This window comes from Nematostella vectensis, chromosome 9, assembly GCF_932526225.1.
Source record: "Nematostella vectensis chromosome 9, jaNemVect1.1, whole genome shotgun sequence".
Classification (NCBI taxonomy): Eukaryota; Metazoa; Cnidaria; class Anthozoa; order Actiniaria; family Edwardsiidae; genus Nematostella; species Nematostella vectensis.
In genome coordinates, this window is record NC_064042.1 from 6,723,761 (window position 1) to 6,746,939 (window position 23,179).

Below are 23,179 nucleotides of genomic sequence, written 5' to 3' on the forward strand. Positions count from 1 at the left end.
GAAGAGATCCCTGCGGGGCAGGCTATGTTGTTAGCATGTTTCAAAATTTGATAAAATCTCACGCTGGACGTTCCTTTAAAAATATTTTCTTACAAAACAAAGAGAGTGTATTAGCCTCAATAGTACGCGTTCTAGGAAGTGGAACATTTATTGGGCAAATTAAATGAGCTTTTTTGAGATTAAACTCCTCTTACAAAAAGGGATGACGACCTCCCCCCCCCACCCCTCACACTACCAACGGCAGCTTTCGTCCGTTTTTCCCTTGTAAAATTTCCTAAGCTTTTCCTCTGCTAAATATTATAAATTCACTTAAATAAAAGAAACATGTTAATAGAAAAGATTGATTTGCTAGTATTGATTTCGAGTTACTCGAAGAGATCCTGAGGAAAGAATCTTGGATCATGAATGAACCAACTTTAAAATATAGATATGCCGATTTTATCAACTATATGTTGACGCCTTTAACATAAGGTATTCGACCTCTAAATTAGCGGTCGCGATTGAAAGTTCGCTTAAATTTCGTTCTCGTGTACTCTGAGATGGTATTCCTGGCTGCCGAGTGTGCATAATTTTGCGACTGTTTCCAGACTTAAACTGTTGATATCACAAAGCATCTATATATGCTGTGATAATCACCATAAATAGAAGCTATTTCGAGAAGCAATTTCAAAATACCATGCATGATGTATTCCAACTTTAGACTCTCATTAACTTACTCGTTTTACCTTGAATTTGCTTGAGTAAAGCTATAGTGGTGAGACTTTAGTCAGTGAGCACAAGTCTTCAATAGACAGCCATGCTGTTTCCCTGCTATCCGTGTGTTGCCCGAATTTCGTGCCATTGAATATGGGATTAATATTGCCCGGAGTTTTCTGGACTGTGTCTACTTGACTTTAGTAACAACATTGGCCATATATGAATACTTTCCGTAAGTGCTATTGGTAATTTGAGACGTTTTGTGTGTAAAGCTCTTGAACTAAGTAGGAGAAGAGGTACTTTTATGATGATGTCTCGACAAGACTATAACCAGGGCCAACACAAGCTTTGCGTAAAAAAAAAGCAACTGATGATAAGCACTTTGGAAGACATATATAATATCAAGACAGGAGCGCCGTTGTAGGGTTTTATCAGTAGCAATATCTTTTTTGAAGTGAGAGTGGTTACAACCTCTCCATTCTGATTGGTTCTAAGATCGTGTGCCACAAACCTGTGATATTCTAATACGTCTAGATTCCAGACTTCTCTTTCAAAATGACGGCCAGAAAACGTATTTAATCACGAATTCTTGCTGGTTTTTACGGAAGCACTTTGACTTAAAGAATTCTACGACGATAAAAAAAGGAAAGAAGAAGCAATTGAAATTGTCTGTTCAAGTTTTAAAGACAACGGTTTTATCAGTGTTTTTATATAATTTTTAAATGCATGTCTTGAGAGGTCACCATAAAACTATTACAAACAAACAAAAACAAACAAGATAGACTTTTTTTGCAGACCATCGCCCACAGATATAATTTAATTGACTTATTATTTCGTCGATAAGGTCCTGTTTGGAACACGGCTTCGGCATAGAGCAGTAGAAGGCGTCTAGCTAGGGGGTGGATGCCGGAAGCGCGCATCCTTGACCGCGACAATGCGGCCTATTCCTGTAGAAAAATCAATCTTATATCTATGCCTCATTTCCCCCTCATGTCCATGCTTTTTATGCCTGCACAACCCCTCTTTCTCAGTCTATGCCTGCACAACCCCACCCTGTTCACAGCCTGGCTGAACTTCTTAAAGACCATAACCCGTGAGGAAAAAAATACGAAAATATAATCCATTCCTCATTAAATACTTGCTAGTTTCCAGGGTCAATGACAAATGCGTGACTTATCGAAAATGCATCGACGATACAGCCCTGCATATACAAGTAAGGGAGCCAGGCAACAAAACTTGTTAACATGAAGTAGTATCCGGAGATATTGTCAATGTCACGATAAATTCACGAATACTTACGGATCTTTATATAGGTAAATGGTAATTCCAGAAACATACAAAAAGTTCTCTATACAAAACTGCAAGTAAAGCTGCATGATATCTCATGTTGATCTAGCCTTCTATCCCCTTATCACTCGGTTGTATGTTTGTAAGCTACACCAATCCTAGAATTAGGGTGGCCGGTGTTGAATGAGTTGTCTGACGTCATCGCTTTGTACAAGCTAATGATCGCGGATTTACAGGGCCGCAGCACGTTTTCGCGCGTAAATTGAGATCATTTTCTCTGAAGGAAAGGAAAATGGCTCTCCATTCTACTGACGTGTGAATTTAAGGGGCATCATAAAATCACGTACTCGCTGTAAGGACCATTCCTCAAATTTCTCGCACGTTTCGTTGGCCAGCAGGTTTTAAACGAAATATTGCGTAGAATTCTTAACAAATGTTTCGGGAAAATTTGGACGCGCTCGTAAATCTTACTCTCCCTCTTTCATATCAATCCCTTATTTTCTCGATTTCTCGCCTCTGATAAAAAAAAAAATCACTTTAATTAGAGATTGAGCAATATTAGCTTTATTTCTAAAGTCCTCCGCCAAACGAAAGTCGAGCTCAAGAATGGCCTTTTCATATTTCATTGTCGATGTTGTCCAAAGCGCAAGTGCGTATTTTTGAAGGATTTTTTTAATATGCTATACATCACAAAACATTAGTACCTTGAGTCGCGACAAAAAGCACCGACTTCATATCATTCTAATGCACGTCTCCATAACCACAAATGATGAGTTTATATTAAACGTCAAAGTCATAAAAGCGAGCTTGCCCTTTTAAAGAACGATTGAAAAAACCATAGCGTTTTTAATAAAGGCTGACAATCTAGAATGAGAACATGCCATCTGAATCTGACTAAATGCTATCCTGGTGTCAAAATGTTTATATTTTATTCGAGATACTTTATTCCTATATTGACTTACATCTACAAGGAAGCATAAATTAAAGAAAAGTATTAAATAAAGCGGTTTCGATTAGTGATACATCAGGCGATTATTGTTTCCTCTAGAATATACATAGCTTTATTTGACAGCTGAAAACAGCTTTTCTACTATTTGTACAATATATAAAAACCTCATGCCACGCAACAAGCAAAATATACTTACTTTTAAATTTAAAAACAAACAATATTTCTTGAACTTTTTACGCTAAATCAAGTGATATCTATGAGAGAAAAAGGCTTTGAATCGACAATACCTTAATTGTGTGATCATGAAGCACATTAATGTCAAGCAGTCACGATAAAAGAACGGTCAAACTAAAACCATTGTTGTGAATTACTTGTCTCCTTAGTCATGATACTCTAAAACACCGTAAACGCGAAAGAAACGATTACACCCCAATCCCCACCTTTGCAAACAAATCCTGAGACAACTAAAACGTTAACGTTTTCTTACCTTACTGCCTTTCTGAAACTGTCTCCTGTTCACAATTTTCGATAGCATCTAATCTCTACAATTAATAAGAAACGGTTTTATCGAAAAAGGCATACTTAAAGACTCAGGATTTGTAAAAGCTTAAAGCCATATACTTTGGTAACGATCTTGCGCTCTTGACTTTTCTTCGTTTGTCATTAAGTCGAGTGATATATTAGAAATGGTCAGCTAAGGATGTTGTATTTCTGTGATTAGCGCATAAACAGATATATTACACTCACGGCAGCGGACTTCTATTCCATTCATGACGTCATCACACGAGCGACGAAATATGCAAAGCGATGCTATCGTCGAGGACTCTAAGACTACTTCTAGCGATGTGTATGTCAGGTCCTCAAAAGAAAATCGCCCGTTACTCAGACTTACTGGTTTCAAATAAAAACACAGCGGGGAACCCGAGCTTCGTGCGTGAATGATTTTCTATTGCAAAACGGAGTCAAGTTGCCATAGTAGAGCATAGGGAGATTTTAATTGGCGTAGATAGCTTGATTATTGTGTATTGGCTTCGAAGAATATCTAAACATCGTGATCATTTTACTTAGATTTAAGAACTTGTGCGGTCTTTGAATATTGTGAAGTGCCCTACCGCGATGGGTTTATAATTAAAGAAGTTACCTGGTGTAGTAAGGTAAAATAACCCATGCAAAGGTGCGGTGCTGTGTGGTTCTCTGCCATCACGCAGTTTTCAAAACCAATAAAACGTATTTTTAAAACGGAACTTTTTCGGGACCTGCGCACCCCCCTGTGTACGCGCATGCGTGGTCCCAGTGAACACTTTACATTCTCTGCTTTTCAGTTATTGGACGTCTGAATATAAGAAAACCTGTAATACAACGGAACGGCCTAAACGAACGTTTTCGTTGTGAGCAATAATTACGAGAAAAAAATGCAATCACATTCGGAGAATTTTATATAATAATCTAAAAATAGGATAGGAAATATGTGAGCATTAGAAAACAAATAAAAGACACCTTTTTTAATCAAATACGTTTCAAAACTTTTGTGGACATTTAATTAAGGGCTTTATGGTTCCTGATTTCCTTTCGCGCTTTTATGAGTTAATACAAACTTTCTTTTCGTGATGCTTTGAAACAGTGGGACACAATTAATAGAAGCTTGTTTTGTGAAACTGTGATGATCTCCCCTGGACTCCAGGGTTTAAGAAAAGTGAAATAATAGAGTATTTGCATTTCAGTTGTGCTAGCTATCAAGCCGTTTTGCATTTTTTTTCTATTTTTTTTTTATTTATTTGGATCTTCTTAAAAAAAGGAACAGCGACACTAATACTTAAGACAAATGAATAAAAATATATAAACATATATTGAAATAAAGTATTTCCCTATCCCTTTATGTAATTTCCCAAGCAGGCAAATGGCCAAATTTCAGCTAACTTTTTGATAGCAGGACAATTATGTTTTTGTTGTGGCCGCTTCACCATCTTTGTTTGGGATGGCGAGTTTCAAATAAAGGTTTAGGTATAACGGCTGTCTTCAAACAAATACCTTCCTACTGACGGGTCATCATTTTTCTTTTTTTAAAAAAATATTGATATACCGTACATGATTACCCGAGAAGAATGATACCATGCCAACAGAAATTTATTAGGTTTGCCCTGCCAGCAGTCATAGGCCTCTGCTAGCAGATATAACGCAGATTACTTGACGAGAAACCTTTTCTGAAAAAAATACTCGTCAAGTAAGACGACTCGAATTTTTTTAATGAAAAAAATGCGTCATAAGAGGCTAATAAAAAAAAATAATTTAAAAGTATCTAATAGATGGGGGAACAGCATCCGTATGGTTTCCTTTTTGTTTCCCTAGTTGTCGTTTCCCCATTCTTCCGTGGGCTTTTGTTACTAGCAATGTGAAAGTGTCTGCTGTTCCGACCTCTTCTAGAAATGTTTAATTCGTATTTACTTGGCATAAAACAGCTTGTGAGAATAAAACTTGGCAGTCTGTCACCAGAATCGCGATTGTGGTCGCCATAAGAAACCATAGAAATATCAAACTACGAACTACCGTGTTTTATCATGCAGGTGATCATGCCGCGAACCTAGAATGGGGTTCTCTGTTTCTGTGCTATTCTTGCTGAAGGAGCCCTTGTCAACATGATGGGACCATTAGGCTGAATGTGTTAAGCACCGATCACACCCGTACTTAAACAGTAGTAAAGCCTTTTTAAATATCATTGAATCAATGTGATGCAAGGGCAAAGGGAATAACTAGTGCCGTTAGCCTACCTTGATCCGTACAATCTAAACCACGTGCTAAGCGACAATCTCAGTTCACTCTGCATTTAGCTTGTGCAGGCAGTCAGGTATTTTAGGATCATATATTTTAAACGAGTAAGATGCAAAGAACTAGCTTTGAGTGCCGGCCTAAGATATCATTCCACCTCATCAATGGTATGTCGACAATGCACGGAAATACTGCCTTGTGTCCGTCGCTCGGTTTATAAATATTTGCACACGTGACACGGCCCCTAACCCTTTCATCAATAATAGCTTAGTCTTTTCTGCTCTTGAGTGGTCTGGTTTATTCCTTTTAAAAAGGGAGTCTAACTCGATAGGCCTTGCATCACTTTATCAACTATGAAGAGAAATCTTTGGAATATCATCGCATTTTGGTGAAACTTTTTTATGTAACTTGTCCGGCTAAATACCCGTACCAATTATAAGGTCAGTTAGGATCATTGAATTGGTATATCACTTTCATTAGATCGCGATGGGCGAATCTCGACGAACCTTTGAATAAGGCCGTTATCGATAGCTTGAGGGTATGAACACAGAGAATGCTGATAGACTGCTAACATACGGCTGATAAACAATATAGATCTTTACTGCACTTATTTTTAACTGCACTTCCACTATATGATAAGAGCCTTACGCCGAGCTAATATTCGCATTAAAAATTGATATTTGACACATTTCCTTGGCTGATGATTTTATCCCTTTTTGATTATTATACCCGCAAATGTTCTTCATTAGCCTTATATTTTTAATCACATGAGATGATGGATAAGTGATAGCCTGAAACAATGGATTCTGAATATGAAATAAGAGCCCGTTGCGCACCCAAGACTGACAACAGGAACACACATTAATGGAAAATAAATAAATAAACAATAAATAAAAAACAAAAAGAGCCATTGCTTGACTTTTATGGTCCACCTGTGGTTATATGAAAGCGCTTGTGCCCAGTCTATTATTCAAAATGGCTGGCGGGAAGGTTGGTGTGCTTTTCTGCAGAATATCATGTCTGCATTGGATCCCAGGCTTTTACCATGGTAGGCAAGGTCAGTTTCAGGAAGTGTTTTTTAATATTTCTGTGTATGATACATTTAGCGATTCAAACCACTCTCAGTAAACGATTTATGTCAGCATGGAAGCTTCTAGTTCTGCTTGTCTTAGCCTGTTTAGTGTTGTATAATCTTACTATCCGATTGCAATTGCTTATTGTGAAGTTCACTTGCTTTTATTTTATCGATCTCATCTGCTTATGTATTTGACTAGCATGGAACGAGATATTATGAAATTCCGTATGAATTCCGCTTATTTGTGTACATCAAAATATTCTAATTGGTTACACGATATTTGTTGATTACGCTTTCAATTTCATGAAGTTTCATACTCCTTGTTGACAGAGAACTTATTTTTGGCGTACTTGACTCCAAAAATATCAAATTCCCGAGTCTTCCGATGGCCTTCCGATGTTTTGTAAAATTGAAGAATTCGCGAAAGCCAGCTCAGCAAAATACAAAGAAGAGATGCCTCTAAGAAAAACACAAGAATCTAAAAGAAAATAATAGACTTCTGTCATGATTTTTATGTTCGCGGATAGCTCAGAGAAAACAGCCGTGCTTTTATGCGAAATATTATCTAGTGTGTAAACCAAGTGAAAGTTCAAATCTTTAGACTTGAATAAGTATTTGCGCCAAATTCCACTTAACATCCTTGACTTGCGAACATCTCGTTCTCTGGGTAAAAGGTCAAACTGTTCTATTCTTTCCCCAAAAGGCGATCCAAGCTTTGCATTCTGCAGACGCTCAGATGCTCCTACCCTGTTAAGATCTGCGAGGTGATTAGAGAGATACACTCCACGCCAGATGGCGAAGGGAATGTAAGACTCCCTCGGACTGTGTTTTGATCTTCTCGAAGGAACGTCTCAGGCAAGGGGTGAAATAAAGAGGAAAGAATGGTGTGTATGTAGAAAGGAGTTGCCGTACACAAGTAAACTGCAAGTTAAAGCGAATTTTAATTATTTCCTTATATTTATAATAACATATTAACACACCTTTTAGCTACTAACTCAACATCCCTGCTTTTAGAAGAGAAAACAATAATTGCTCCACTTGTCTTTAGCAAGGTAGGCAAATCTTAGAGAAAAAGTTATACGAATTTGACATTAGCATTTTTTGACTCGCATTGGTTTACCCCGCCTAGTGAGGGCTTCAGGGTCTGGGCCTCCCCTTATCTGGTTTCTACTGCGATGTTGTAGTTAATCCCCAGAATTAATAGGAGCTAAGTATTTATATATCATGACACATGACAAGGATAAAACTGATTAAACTGAGATCAACTCACGATAAGTAATCCATTCATTTGACAATAGAGTTATAAAAATCAGTGAACATTGAACATGAGTTGGGCTATTATGACTGACAGGCCGGGATTATCCGTATAAGACATGATAGACACGCAGGCAAATAATTCGTATGTTATGAAAGACGTCAGAAACAGATCCAAAAATAATTTAAAAAGTGCATAATTATGTTGGTAACCACTTTTTAGTGCTGCTTATAATATTTGAAAAAAAACAAAAATGTTACAAGATAAAAAAATCCAGATTCTAGAAAACCAAAAATAAAAGAAAAAAAACGAAAAATAGAAATGATCACATAGAACCTAGCATTATTCCCTGTTTTTTAAGAATGTATTTGTAGCTAGATTTGATTTTTTGTATCGCAAATAGCAGCCAAAATAATGCATCATGTATATAGTATGTATCGTATGGCACCGTATCATATGGTAACAAAAATAATCTAATCTTATCCTACATAATGTATATTTATTTATTTGGTTTTTATTTTTAATATTTTTAAATATATTGTAATTTTTAAAATACAGGTTCAAATGTATTTTTCTATGCTTTGGTTATAAACATAGTAGTGTCCGAAATTAATCAAAACTCCCTAGATCCGCCCTTGATAAATCGTTTTCTAAAGTATTAACAACAAGAAGCCGCAGAGCACAGCAGTGCGCAGCTCCCATTGGACTAGCCATCGCCAGGCAAAGGTGGTTTTCGCATTTGAAGACGTTTCGAGTCGTTTGTTTGTATTTATTTGTACCGTGAGCGACGACACGGAACTTTCTAAGCTGGATGAAGCTATGCATTTCAGGCTTTAGGTGCGTTTAATGTTATAAAAAAACGTTTTGTTCTATTCCTTGTTTGGTTGGTAAACATTCTCGGTTATATGTTGCCCCTAATGCTACGGCGCATGCATCTGTTACTATTAGGAACATGGCATTTTTACCAGCTTGTTTAAAGTGCAACTTAAGGCTTTGCATTCTATTTTCTTATATATTTTTTTGTCATTATTTTAGGCTTACCCTGTATCTCGTATATTTTTCATAGTTTTATTTATTTATTAAGTACCTTACCTGCTTATGTATGATACAACTAAGATGCTCTGTCTCGTATGCTCTGTGATTCCTTTTTGTCTACAAGTTGCTCTTCCGTCGACAAAGATAGTAAAGTACGGATGGGCGAATATCTCTGGTATATAAATGGATGCAATGATGTCAACGGATTAACACAGTCGTTATGGTATTAACTGTTCTCCAGTGAGATCCGCTGTTAATAAGATGTCGTGAAATGAGCCTATTCGCTTGTCAAGAATATAATTGGTTTAGCTCTCATCAGTTTGTTCCAACAAAACAGGGTCTTAGTGATAATTGGTTTGTTGTATGGAAGTGTTTATTTTAGGTGGTCTAAATGCATGGGATCTTTCTTAACATCATTATCTTATATGAGGTTTTAGCTTTGTTATTTCCAATTTTTGCGTGTTTTTTTTTATTGAAACCATAAGGCAAATGCATATTTTACCTTGCAGTCGTAAACAAGAAAAAAAAAACATCACAGCTTCATGGCTATTCAACCCATCTCCTTGTAATTGACGGGGTCATTTACATATCTGTTTTAATTCGAAGAGAATATTACTTTGCCCCTAAGTCTGACTAATTAGGTAGTATCACATATGCCACGTGATCAGAAAATGGCTTTTTTTTCTACATTATACAATCGTTCACTAATTACCCGGCCGTCCATCATCCAAAAATTAAGTAAATCGACTCCGACACATTTAAGACAAACTAAGGAATGTTGCTCGTTTAGTAGTTTTTACGCATGGGTCAATACCAATTTTACTCAAAGAATAATCGATCGAAAGTGGAGTTAACGCTGTGCAAATACGCGTTGATTGATGATTTCCTGTTATTTGTCACTAGCTCAAGGAAATGGAAAAGCCAAAACAGGTGTCTAGGTACATTTTAATAAGTTGCTGTTAACTGCCGAAATAATTAACTAAAAAAAAGCATAATTGTGTGATAAAAATTATGTGAGTCGAATTGAAATCTTAACCAGAATTTATTCATACGCAGTCTTTTATTCTTCTGTATAACTTTAGTTTTAGAATTAAAAGAGTGGACACGGAAGGTAATTTTGGAGAGGAGCGAAGGGCTTAGCGATAACAAGCATCAACAAGCATCTTGTACTAATTCTTAGACCTCTGATGTCCTAGAAATGGGAGGGAGGGTGGGTAAAAGGAATGTGTTCTACGCCTTACATCTGAAATTGTGCCGCACTAGTTCAGCTTGGGTACATGTTTTTAATATCTACGGTCGGTGACAAATTCACCCCCAAAAATCAAACAGCCAAAATCTCTATAAAAAAAAGCCCAGCAAGCAAAGCTGAAAAAGCATATTCAAATTCCAGAGGAAAAAAAATCGAGCAATCAAACTGGCAGCGAAAAAATCTCGAGCAGAAAAGAATTCCGCTTCCTCCTCTTCAGATTTCAAATGGTCGGCCGCTAAATGATAGATTCACCTTTCCTCGTGGAAAGGCTTGTAATTAAAAGTGGTAAGAGGAGGAGAAAATCCTTCCCTGATTTCTAGGCCATGTAATACGCTAGTGGACTTACGCTTAATGGACTGACATTAGAACTACTTGGACTGATGTATATGCCTGTTAATACCATTATAGATTTTAAGAGTTGAAAGGGAGTAAACACGACTGCCTTTGTGTTTAGTAATGACGTTAGTATTCTGCCTAGTGCTCTACTTGCAGGATAAAGATATTTGAATAAAGGAAAAATGATTCCAAGGATTTAAGCTTGCTTGATAAGTCTGCTCATAACTTGTGCCTTTGTGTGGCTTTCTTTTTTCTAATGAACTCAAGTGGTTTGATAATCATATTCTATCCTTGATCAATTTATGTGAGTTTCTTTTTCTCCATTTCTGTTTTGTTCAAAGCGATTTAAGTACCGTTTACTATATTTAATTTAGTAGCACACCAATTTTTTTGTGACTAATGCATTTTTCTATTTTTTTTAAAGATCTTGTTATAAGGTTTTATCTATATTTTTCCTTATTGGCGAACATCGATTTTTGATTATTAGACCCTATAGGCCCTTTTAGAGGAGAACCTTCTAATCGCGATGTACTATCAATAATAAGGCAATATTCGAATACTCGCGCGGAGGTTATTCCCATATGTGCGTGCATACTCAGTATCAGATTTGCGTTCACAGATATCTTCAATTTTATCAACACAAAAAACTAGCCTATTACTTGCGCTATTTTGCTAAGCCTCGCGAATGGCTAGGGATTATTCGGTAATTGCAATCACACACGAATGTTGAAGATTTCCATTATAATAGAAAATCCTCTATTTGGGTTTTGAAATGCTCCTTTCGCATCTTACGTCTAGCCTAAGGTAGAAGAGCAAGTATGACTCATTTTGTTATACATTTTCACGGCGCGACATCGACATCTTTGTGGTTAATTGAAGAGGACCTCAAACCCCCTCCAGGCAGAACACACTCTGCCCAACTAGACTTTGAAATAACGTTCGTTAAATCTAATCCATTTTTTTCTGGCATCTTAAAAACTTGAAGTGCATACTGGATTCATATGGTTGAGCTTTCGGTAGCCACGAATGAACTGCGGTTTCTTCTGAATATCGTGAGTGTGGGGTAAGTTGTTATCATAATAGGGTGGCGCAGGGCGGAGCTAAAGGAAATTATACTCATCTTAGGAATGATAAACACATATATCATATAAAGGGGATGCTAATGACGTTTTCCATTTTTCCGTTGCCAAAATTACTCAGTAAGGAAAAAATATACGCACGGAAAAACGGTTGTACAATATCAGGTTTGTTACATTCAAATGTACGCGAGCATTATCAAGGGCTCTGTAAACTAGATCTTTAATATAAACGTAGTTAGATCAAAACGAAAGCGCAAACGGTAATTAAAATCGTCGTAATAAAGATCTAGAGTGTGGTTTTTTAAACTGCAAATCGTAATGATTATAGGTTGTATGTTTTTTTACTTTGAAATAATTTGCTGTTTTCTTTAAATCTATTGAAAGCAAAAAGTCATAAAATTCTAATAAAAGAATGCATCAGATGTTTAGTTTACTCCTTCTGTATGTTTACTCGTTTTTTCTTCTTTTTTCTTAACACACCAGAAAGTCTAATAAAGGATAAACCTAGATACATATATCTCCACGTTATATGTTGATGAGCAAGATATATATATATATATTATGTCCAGAATGAAAAATAAGGAACGTAATAAATAGGATTTCAATTTCGTTTCCTCGAAGATACTATCATAATGTCAGAGTAGAAAAACCCTGTCTTGTTATCTAAACAATGATCGTTTGACGGTTATAATGTATTAATGATGAACCTTATCTGCAAATGAGCAATAGATGCCTCGTGTTTGCCATTTCACATAACCTTGATACCAATCGGATACTTACTCGCCAGTTGTTCCATTTTAGTGTTTTTAAATTTACGTTTATTTATTCTATAGTTATTTCAATTCCAAGCCGAACAGGCTGATCAAAACATTGAAAAGAAAATCCGATCTGTACTTTGATATTTCGTGGGTTTTATGTGGAAAGGCAATGCAGTCATGATAGACATGATATCTATGTTGTATAATCTTTTGATAAACTTATTTTGTATTAATCCAGACTGAGATATGCCTGCTTTTGTCGTCTTTTTTTTTAATCACAGGAAATGTATCAGCCTGAGTTGTTGCACGTGCGACTGCTTTTTTTACTTGCATTTGATGAAAACAAATATTCGCACAGTTTCAGCAAGAACAGTGGAAAACACGAGAGCCATTTATAGAAAAATGTACCAATACCAATTTGTCAAAACAAGATATTATAAAAGAAGCCTAAGATATTATAAAAGAGGCCTCAATGCCAGTTCTGTCATACGCCCGATTAAATATTCACATGAAAGCAAAACAAACCTGAAATTCTCCTTCATAGCTAATGATCGTCTCTCTCAATTCCCTTCTTTTTTACTTTCAATGTTTTTAGAAGTCTTAGCCTAACATTCTCTATTCTATTCACGTTTGCCTGACAAACTATTGTTCGAAGAAAATAATCAAGACTTGCCTTACAAGAACTTCGTCTTCGCGATTCCTATTCAGATTCTTCTGTTTAGTGTGTCTATCCCTGCGGGTACTATTAGGCGCTATACGTAAACTCCTTCAAAGAGACTACAAACAAGGAGGCTTGCTTTGAGTGATCACCTTTCTCAATTATCTACCCCTGTGAACAAATAGTCCCCGATAAATCTACGATTGAATGACAACGTGCCGGGTTCTTGCTATGTACAATCAGAAGTGCGTCAGTACTCGATAATTCCTGGAGGTAGATCACGCAGAATAAACGTATCAAAACTACACACTTACTCGTTATCATTGCACATTTTAGTTACTATTCATACTTAAATCACTGCAATCTTTAGTTGTTATTATGATATATGTTTTACATATCGAAAAATCATGCTCACGTTCCTAACGCTAACATAGATTTTCTCGTGTCTTCTCGGACAAGGACATTAAGACATAGAGCTCTCGGGTTCAATCCGGAATAAATACTTTAAGCCGCAGGTTCTGTCTCACCAAACACACTTCCTTAACCTAGGGATGTACAAAGACCGCTGGGAACCGACGTCGGCCCATGGTACCATCCCAAGTTTTATACTCTCACAGTAAATGGCAAGTCCGTATCTATAATAACAGGACGTCACTAAATCCGATGCGCATTGTCTATACAGTACTTGTCCTATAGAAACACAACACATTGATATTTATTTCTACGTCTCTTCCACGCCATCTTCTTAGGTATCCTCGTCTGTCACACCCATCCTCACATCTACTTTTTCTGACTGCATCTCCCTTTAGTCACCCAATTTGCCTTCAGCGTCCAGCATTAACTCTGTCTCCTCTCCCACACTTCCCTTCCCAATTCTCACCCCTCTGTATTTCCAAATCCCTCTACATCATCAAGTCCTCCCACTTTATCTTGTTTGCTCCTACCTAATCACCCTGATTCTAAAACATCTACTTTTTATTGGCTTCATAGGGAGGCAGCTAATTGAGGGCAAATGCCACTACCCCCCGGCCCGCCAAATGACGGTGTGTCTCTTCTTTTACGAAAGAATAACCAAGTTTTAACTTCCCGCTTACAATATTTAATGACAGCAAGTCCCTCAGCAAGTTCTAGCAAACCTGTATACCTTCCATTAACCTACTAGTCTCATTTTTTTAAAATTGAAACTTCCTGTCTAGAAATCTATCTAGTTTGTTCTTATCGCTCTCTTGCTGCACGTAGAGCGGTTATCCACCTAATATAATACATAGATTTAGGCATTGCCTATGAGCGGAGCTCCGACCAAATGCTTATTTTCGCTTAATAATTCAAGAAATATTAAATATTATTATATTTCTGTTTTTGACGATGTCAACAATTCCACAGATCACGCGACCAACTTGTTATACCCCTTTTACCCCACCCTTGACATCTACATGATACCTGCCAGTTTGGTTGTCATACGATGCTTTTTGGGGACGGACGGACGGACGGACATCGAGTCACGAAAACTCGATTCGATGGCTTACAAGTATTTGTTACCATATTTGTTTTATATACCACTTTTTCTTAGGTATGGGGCTCCGCGCGGAGCTCGGCTAAAAATGTACGCTCATAAAAACAAACATATCCCTTAGGAACTGCTACATATTCAACATCCCAAAATAAAGTATTTATGTTTCTTTCTCGAAAAGGGGAACCTTTCTATTTTAATAGGGGAATTTGGTTTGTTATAAGGTGAAAGGTGAAACTGCCAATGGTTTGTAGTCTGTTTAAAAATTTTGCAATCTGTGTTTTTTAACTGCCGTCCGAACTATAGCAGTAGTAACAATTAAGAATAAGTTCAGTCGAAATGTCAAAATATCAACAGCTGATAAGAAAGATGAATAAATTTAGCAAGAACGAAAGCTGCGAAATCGACCTAAATCTTGTAATCACCTCGTTTCGTGGTTTCATTGCGCCATTCTGATCCTTTATCTCTGGTTCAACTTGTCCTCTTAACTCTAAAGTTCTTGAATGTTCGAAAAAGGCTTTACCTGGATTAAGATTTATTCCCAGGATTAAAGCGATTAGGGGTCGGGTGATTAATTTAGCCGTCATTTTGCATTGAGCAGGTTGTCCCCAAATTTACCCTTGAAACTTTTATTGATTGTTAGGCAAGGGCGGTCTTGCATGTTGGGTGTGCGTGTGGGGGGGAGGGGGGGTATAGATAGTGTGGCCTCAATGTGATGCACGATGCAAGCGTCAGCATAATGTTCCAATTTCTAATAATAATGAACTTCTTCAAATGCTAAAGTGCTTTTTCAAGGAAAAGTCATTTCAGCTGTTTTTTTTTTTTCAGAGAAGACTCTGTTTAGAGTTGCTTAATCTCTTACAATAAAGTAATGTTTGTATGTTTTCGATGTACGTAGAACACAGAAGATCAACTTGATATTTATTATTTTTTTAAGGAATGCAAAACACGAAATCGGTTATTTTAGACCAAGATTGATAGCGAGAAAAGAATGGCACATTTATTAATCGTAGCATTTTTGAAAAATGGTTTGCCAAAGTATGGCCTAGGGTTTAACAAAAAGAAGGATGGGTTTGATAGACTACCATTTATCTGCCTGCTAAGTCTTTTAAGAAAATGCACTGCGCCATTATTCGAAAAACGTATTGAAGCTTGTTGACACTGCGCAATAGACTGCTAGATTTGTCTATGATTTATCATTTTTTAGAAAACTTAATTGCACATAATAAATAGCTTCCTTGATGAATTTGCCACTGACACCATTAAAATTGTAAACTATTATTTCTGATATCATCCAGACACTAACATTTTCTAGTCTCAGTTCTTCTGACAGGGAGACAGTTTATCTCAATAAAGAAATACAAGGATAAAAGTGATAAGAAAAAAAAGGAATGAACTGGTAATTGAATTGAAACGTGATCAGAAAGCACGTAAGAAAATCATGAATGTGAGTACTTGAACACTACCTCAAGCACATATACCTTTGATACTTGGATACAAAATAAAAAAAAATCAGAAAAAAATAAGTGTCAATTGCTATTGACGTTGGAGAATTAAAATAAGTCATAAACTAACTCTTTCTAAATTATTTCTCATTTTTTTAAAATCAGGCGTTTCCTTTTGAACTTAGGGTCTAGATATAATCGTCGCTGCTTGCGAAATATAACACGCCTTAAATCTGACATGTCACGTCTTTTTATTTGTACTGGGATCCCTGTGGTTTTGTCCCATTTCCCCAATTATACATAAAAAACTGCCTTGAAGTTATTTAAAGGTTGGTTAAAATCCTTATAAGAATATCAGTAAGAAGTCTTTACAAGTTTATATTCGAAAATGATAACAGTCGATTTAACTGCTAACTTGGACAGTCGGCTCGATTGGAAGTGCTTGGTAAAAGTTGAAATCAATTGTTCATCAAGTTTAACATAAGCAAAGTTGTTACCACAATGGCTAGATTGAACATTCAGTAAATACTGAGGCATATCTGAGCAAAAGGCCTTGAGGTCGCTTTGATCCCCGACAGCTTGACCGACATTATTATTTACACCTAATTATACATTATTTATACCTAATTTGAAGCATCTCTTACGAAGAGAGGGAGGTTTCCTTGGTTCACGGGCTATAGGATAATCTGACTCCGAAATAAAGTCTAATGTCTTGTTAGTGTTGAATAAAGCACTTATTCCTACGTTGACTGGATTTCGCCTTGGTTTTGCTCCTCCAGCGAGCTCTGTCTCTACGCGCTCGCTGCATTATTTATACCTAATTTGAAGCATCTCTTACGAAGAGAGGGAGGTTTCCTTGGTTCACGGGCTATAGGATAATCTGACTCCGAAATAAAGTCTAATGTCTTGTTAGTGTTGAATAAAGCACTTATTCCTACGTTGACTGGATTTCGCCTTGGTTTTGCTCCTCCAGCGAGCTCTGTCTCTACGCGCTCGCTGCAGGAGCGAAACCAAGGCGAATACATCCAGTTAAAATAGGAATACGTGCTTATTCAACACTAACAAGACATTAGAGTTTATTTCGGAGTCAAATTATCCTATAGCCCGTGATTGAATGCCACATTGCGAAGTGTTTTTTTTTTACGTTTGCCGAGCGCCAATTGAGTTATTCTTGCTAAATTTATTGATCTTTCTTATTAGCTGTTGATATTTTACCATTTCGACTGAACTTATGCATCTACTCTTACTACATACTGTGTGCATCTCTTACTACTGTGCATCTCCTCTTACTACATACTGTATACATCTCCTCTTACTTCATACTGTGTGCATCTCTACTACATTCTGCATGCATCTCCAGTCTGACCCTTCGCGACGCCCTGGTTCCCCGAGGATGGTATCTAGCGATCTGTGGTAAACGAGATTACGCAGTCATGTTGTCTTTTTTTTTGAGCAACCGAATGGTTTATTGCCCAAAGCTTGTAAGCATCTTAGCTTGTGTATTACATTTTTGGGCGAAATGTATAACATTTTGCGTTGGTATTACTTTATTATCGTGACGTGTACCGTGACTCATGGCGTGACAAAGCTTAATGTGACGTGACAAGATCATAGTGTGACTATGATCCATAATCCGTTTCAAGCGTCACGCTAACAACTGATAACATTTTGCTTGCTTCCTAGTCACCCTTGTGCCGAAACTCAAACATGAGTGAAACAAATAAAAAAAACCTTCGAACTAAAATGAAATATTTGAATTTGGCACTTTGCTTGAATGGCTTTTAAAACAAGCTTAAATTCTTAATCACGTAGTCAAAGACACATTATCGATTGTACTCACCATGACTAACGAGCGTTTCAAATTTTTAGATGGGCATGGCTTGATACTTGCCTTGCTATTGTCCGATAATTTCACGAAGTAATAAGCGTTACCACACCAATTATGTTATTATCTGATAGGATCATTTTCTTGATTGCTAAAATTACTTCTAGTCCTTTCCTTCCGCCTCAATTATCTGTGCATTCTACATGTGGCGAACTCAAATATTCAATTTTCTATTTCGCCTTTATCTTTTTACGCCCACTTCCTAATATGTTTTATATTCAACGAGTTTGAAGCATTTTCATTCCAAAGTCTATGTATTCAAAAACGCTATTCTTATGGAGATGTTTTTTAAGGTCAATCCAATATACCTTTTAAAAGCTAGAATATCGTTTGTTTATAAATTGCCAGTACACGAACGTTTTTTATCGTTTACACAATATACACCTGACAGTACCTTTAGTTCTCAATATGCAAATAAAAAAATATGCCTCGACTATCTTGAGGGAAAAATTCTCAGTAGTCCTCTGCTTGATTAAACTCAGAAGAAAGTTGATCTTTTTTCACAATTATTGCTATTGATCATTTGTCTTGTTTTCTTTCTTCTAATAATTCATTGGGTATCATGGTTTATGTAAACTTTTAAATTTAAGAGCATAGTTAAGAACGTTTTTAGCCTTTAAATGCTCCAAAAATAAGAACGACCTAGCCTCAACTAAAAATCTGAGAAAAACCAGGATAACTGTGCCCTTGTTCGTCGTGGCCCATTGAAATAAAGCACGTCCTTTTTCCCGTACTAATCGTTTTCCTCACTAACCTTGACCGTAGGTTGTGCCCGTCGAGGTTACCGGCCACCGAGGTCAACGTTATTCGTCGGCAGCTTGTGCATCTTTCAAATATAAGGACTCAGCAGCTGTCAAAACCATAAAACCTTGGAACTGCAAAAAACGAGAGGCTCTTATATTTGTTATACTGTCTCAGCAAGAGTTCACGATATTTGGTCTGCTTCAAACAAAGGCGAATACTAAAGACTTATTTTTGAAAAGTGTCGCTTTAAGTGTTTCATTTCAATTTTCTTTTGAATCTTTTAAGGATGGGGCGAGGTAATTTTGTTACCCTCCATAACAAATGGGCGGATATTCAAATTTACAAGACCATGTTTTGCCAAAAGGATTCAATTGTGAGAAATCATAGCCTTGTGATCAGTCACAATCATGTAGTAACTGGGCCACGTGATCAGTCACAGTTATGAGTTAACTTAGCCACGTGATCAGTCACTGTTATGAGATAGGTTAGCCACGTAATCAGTCACGGTTATGAGATAACTTAGCCACGTGATCAGCCAACAATCATGGGAAAACTTAGTCACGTGATCAGTCACAGTCATGAGATAACTTAGCCAGTGATCAGTCACGGTCATGAGATAACTTAGCCATACGATCAGTCACAGTCATGATATAACTTAGCCACGCGATCAGTTATAATCTTGAAGTAGCTTAGCCACGTGATTAGTCACAATCATGAGATAAGTTAGCCACGTGATCAGTTACAGTCATGAGATAACTTAGCCACGTGATCAGTTATAATCTTGAAGTAACTTAGCCACATGACCAGTTACAGTCATGAGATAACTTAGCCACGTGATCAGTTATAATCTTGAAGTAACTTAGCCACGTGATCAGTCACAATCATGAGATAAGTTAGCCACGTGATCAGTCACAATCATGAGATGACTTTGCAACGTGATCAGCCACAGTCATAACTTAGCCACGTGATCAGTCACAGTCATGAGATAACTTAGCCACGTGATCAGTCACAATCATGAGATCACTTAGCCACGTGATCAGTCACAATCATGAGATAACTGAAACGTGATCAGTCACAGTCATGAGATAACTTAGCCACGTGATCAGTCACAGTCATGAGATAACTTAGCCACGTGATCAGTCACAATCATGAGATAACTTAGCCACGTAATCACTCACAATCATGAGATAACTGAAACGTGATCAGTCACAGTCATGAGATAACTTAGCCACGTGATCAGTCACAATCATGAGATAACTTAGCCACGTGATCAGTCACGGTCATAACTTAGCCACGTGATCAGTCACAATCATGAGATAACTTAGCCACGTGATCAGTCACAGTCATGAGATAACTTTGCAACGTGTTCAGTCACAGTCATGAGATAACTTAGCCACGTGATCAGTCAGGATCATGAGATAACTTAGCCACGTGATCAGTCACAGTCATGAGATAACTTAGCCACGTGATCAATCACGAGATAACTTAGCCACGTGATCAGACACAATCGTGAGATATGTTCTGAGATAATTCCGTTATGAGATTAGTTTGTCTTATTTCATCAGATGACCATGGCCACCTACGCTTATGAGATGAAATTCTAGCTAAATATGGGCAATGTAATTAGCTAGAAATAAAAGATGAAAATAAACGAAAAAGAGGGCAGGTATTTCGTCAAGTTGTAAGAAGGCAAAGTGTTCGAGGTAATTGGGAGCGGCAATAGTCAACAGCTATTCCTGTTGCTAGCTGCATTTTTGCCATTATTTACTTATTATTTGGTTTACATTTTTGTATTTGTGAAAACCTTCAAGGTAGTAATGATAAAATTACATTATTACGAATTCTGAGTGTAAACAAAAAAAGGTTTGAGTTATCGGGGTCGATTAAAAAATACATTTATAGCTGCTTGATATCATGAAGGTGTACTGCTATTTAAATATGCGTTATGCTCTTCATCGAGAGTAATAAATAACCAAAATTAAAGTCAAAATCGATTAAAATCATCGCTATTTTCAAGTTATCCAGTTTTTGTGCTTAATCCATCCGAGTAAATATAACTAAAAATAATCATATCATTACCATATAATCATACATAAAAAAAACAACGACAGGCATGACAGTTATAACCAAATTATTCCCACTTGAGAAACATTCTTTTCGTAATTATTATGTGATCAGTTTGATTTAGTCTAATGACTCGGTATTTTACTTTTTGCTATTATTGTATTTCTTGTCTCGTAACCTTAAAATTCCAAACAAGAGGAAAACATGTTATCATTCATTCAATTTAATATTCAATACATACTGTATTTTATTTTAACATGTGTGAAAATAGTAACACAAGATAAAGTTATTCATCGCGTGATTTTTTAAAGTTAAGGGTATCGACGGTTTTGCGTACATATAGAAAGCGCCAGATGTACTAGTCGAATAATTGTGCATGTTAAAAAGGGATTGTGGTACAAATAAATTCCTAAATACCAAATCCCAGTAAAATTTTCAGTATGTTTCAAAACGTTTCTTCGCCAAAATGTTTCCGCTGCAAGCAATTTGCCGGTGGAAATAAACGGTCAACCGCTCAATGAATGGAAAAAAAATAATAGGTAGCTTTTATTAACTCGACAAGTCATAATTACACAAAGTTTACTTTGTAAAGTTCGCTGATAGCAGCGTACAAATCTTACCTTATTGACGAAGAGAGTGTTGATAGAGAATTTCGTTTGGCGATCTTCGCCGTAGACAAGGTTATGCTTCAGACTCATGGGTTACACATGTTCTACGGCAAAGAAAAACACAGGATACAAGATCGATATCACATTATTCTTTGCATATTTCCTCGCAACACCATAATAAGGGCGTTTTTACGTTAAGTTAAGTGATAGGATTTGTAAACATTAAGCGTATTTTTTCAGTCCCTTGATGCTGTGAAATGTACAATGTGTCTACACTCCTGTGTAAAGCCAATGACAGATTCAAATTATTGCTAGTTGTATTCTCAGTTCCTGTGATGGAATCAAATAATGTATCTTGTCAAAACAATCCTGCCAAAAATTAAGTATTTATTCTCTTTGGCTACAAATTAGATGCCAAATGACAAACACCACATTTATGATGGACATTAAATTACATTTTCCTAAATAAAATGCGAATAAGTGAGTGTCCATAGATTTTCCATTGTGTAGGAGTTTATATATATATATATTTTCTATTTTGCTGTTTTCGTATACTCAGATTAGTCCACCGTTCAGCCAATCAGCTTCCAGAATTAAAAAGCATAAACTGACCGCCGAAGTGAATTAAAAGGTAAAACAGTCGCTTGACTTTAAGCATTTAGAACTGACGTTAAATCAGCAGATACGAGACTGAGTATTTCTGTCTTTCTATCGTTTAAACACAATACTCAGACCTTCACAGTGATATAAGGAGACTGCCTCGGCGCCATTTATATGACAACTTGTGAAATACTTGAAAACACCCTTGCGTATGGCTTTATCTCTTTGCAATCTTAATGACGATCAGTGGAAATGGAGCGGAATGTCATCATGTAATTCTCGATGCTTTTGGTGCGATGTTTTAAATCCTGTACCGCCGCTATACAGCGAACAAACAACCCCAGATATATTTCCTTTGATCCCTTCCCGATATATGTTTTCTTCAATTGCAGACTTCCTCGCGGATGCGGTTTTCAATTACATGAAATGCTCTCCCGATCGGCGATTTAGATTGGCCACACCAGAAATCACTGTTTCTTAAGGCATTGTTTTCTTTATTCAAAAAGAAAAGGAGAAACAGGGATTGATAAACTAAAAAGTCCGCCAGAAAAACTGCAAATGAATAGGATCTTCATCTAACGACTGTTGTGTTTGGGCTATTTTTTGAAAAGGTATGATAACCTGTGTGAAACCGACTAGAGTAGCGAAACCTTATACCATTTTTATATATTCTCTCGCATTCTCTATGCCTACATAAGCCTTCTAACGGGCTCCATTAAAGCCTTGGTTTGCCCTGAAGGTAAGAGGACTCACTAACACTTAAAAGCCTCTTAGAAGTGACAAATGACTCGAACAAGCATACTCAACCAGAATTATTGGGCTAAATTACATGGCAAGTGCCACTAAGCTGACAAAACTATGCTGGAATACCTCACTTTAGTAAACGTTTACACATATCTACACAATAATAGGAATATCAAAAGAGAGAAAAACTGCAAATTATTTAGTCCACATAATATTCATTTTAAGTGAAAATTGCATTTAGTGTTGGTACAATGGTAGTATTAATCAGAGCTTAATTTGAATACTTATACCCGGTGTCCCAAGGTAATATATCAAATGCTTTTGGGTAAGATATTGAGAAAATACCCCCAACATACCCGGTTTTCATTTCATTTTATTTCATCAATATGTTTCAGTTTGAGCTCGATTCAAAATGTCAAAATAAAACCCTTTGAATTAA

The 23,179-nt window shown here is 36.7% G+C and overlaps 2 protein-coding genes across 19 annotated transcripts in view; one reads left to right on the top strand and one right to left on the bottom strand.

Moving 5' to 3' along the window:
- Positions 1–23,179, bottom strand: part of LOC5518122 (neuropeptide FF receptor 1) — a 46,552-nt gene that overhangs the window by 3,869 nt on the left and 19,504 nt on the right. The window contains exons 1-4 of one of the 15 annotated variants that reach the window (XM_032362743.2): positions 22,131–22,892; positions 21,409–21,500; positions 18,735–18,855; positions 3,420–3,474 (exon numbers count right to left, since the gene is read on the bottom strand). The gene's annotated coding sequence lies outside the window, so the exon portion shown is untranslated. Of the gene's footprint in view, positions 1–716; positions 3,062–3,128; positions 3,187–3,419; positions 3,475–3,553; positions 4,027–4,073; positions 4,356–5,697; positions 6,653–9,117; positions 10,835–18,734; positions 19,300–21,408; positions 22,037–22,130; positions 22,893–23,179 lie in introns of those variants that run through there. The other 14 variants (XM_032362747.2, XM_032362742.2, XM_032362753.2 and 11 more) reach the window with 14 other exon arrangements.
- The window catches only part of LOC5518175 (neuropeptide FF receptor 2), a 46,115-nt gene continuing 29,596 nt past the window's right edge, over positions 6,661–23,179 (top strand). For 3 of the 4 annotated variants that reach the window (XM_048732782.1, XM_032362760.2, XM_032362761.2), the window contains exons 1-2: positions 6,661–6,752; positions 7,474–7,654. The gene's annotated coding sequence lies outside the window, so the exon portion shown is untranslated. Of the gene's footprint in view, positions 6,753–7,473; positions 7,655–11,601; positions 11,709–23,179 lie in introns of those variants that run through there. The other variant, XM_032362759.2, reaches the window with a different exon arrangement.